The 935-nt window shown below is 43.3% G+C and overlaps 1 pseudogene; it reads left to right on the top strand.

The window, feature by feature from the left end:
* Positions 1-256: 256 nt before the first annotated feature.
* The window catches only part of LOC106456407 (uncharacterized), a 3,296-nt pseudogene continuing 2,617 nt past the window's right edge, over positions 257-935 (top strand).

Here is a 935-nt window from a genome sequence, read left to right as displayed (position 1 = left end):
TTCTTAACATAGTTTTGCAGTCAACCCCCAAAGATCGTATGGTTAATGCAGCGCTGCAGCAGAGGCCGTCTCCTAGAGTCCGTAAAGGGAATAGAGCACCAGCCCTCCCTCCAGAACCGTGTGAGGTGAAGGAAGAGCTCTGTTCACGAGAAATAAATTGACGTTAGGATCCTTGAAACCTGCTGAGTCTTTTCCCTGAGGAGAATTACCTCCCCTTAACTTAAAAATGGTTAGTTTGCCCTTTGTCTTACTCCTTATGGCTCTTACCTTCTCAACTATAAATGTTAGAAGTGTTAGGACCAAAATGAGAGCCCAGAGTGTGTTATCCTTTCTAAATACTGTAACGTCGGATGTGATCTTACTTCAGGAATGTGCAATACCCTTTTTAAAAGCTTATAACCAGTGGCAGGACATGTGGCCACAACCATCAATATGGAGTGGATCAAATGGAAATAAGAATGATGGAGTAGCCGTTTTGGTTAAAAACCCCTTTGTGCTGGTAAAGGGGAGCACTGTGGTGAGAGAAGGAAGAGCACTTGTAGTTAATTTGAGTTATATGGACAAGGATTTTAACCTCCTGAATGTCTATGGGTTTAATGATAAACATGAAAGATATGACCTTTTAGAGGAGCTGCAGCCCCATTTGTTGGGAAAGGTGCCTTTAGTATTTGGGGGGGATTTTAACTGTGTCCTAAGTAGAAAGGATAGGAAACGAGCCAGGCAAGATTTTAAAGTAGACAAGACGTCACTCCTATTACAGGGGATGGTTAGAGATTTTAAACTAACAGACTGTTTTGCAGCAGTACACCCCAGGGAGGAGGGCTTCACCTGGTTTAGTGGGGATGGCTCTAGGGCCTCTCGTATTGACTATTTGTTTGTGAGAGATGTCTTGCCAACTGATGCTAGATTGATGCCCGTCTTCTTTTCTGATCACA

The sequence above is a fragment of the Pundamilia nyererei genome, unplaced genomic scaffold (genome assembly GCF_000239375.1).
Source record: "Pundamilia nyererei isolate P.nyererei 1_Seehausen unplaced genomic scaffold, PunNye1.0 scaffold00182, whole genome shotgun sequence".
Classification (NCBI taxonomy): domain Eukaryota; kingdom Metazoa; phylum Chordata; class Actinopteri; order Cichliformes; family Cichlidae; genus Pundamilia; species Pundamilia nyererei.
This window is presented reverse-complemented; position numbering and strand designations above follow the sequence as displayed.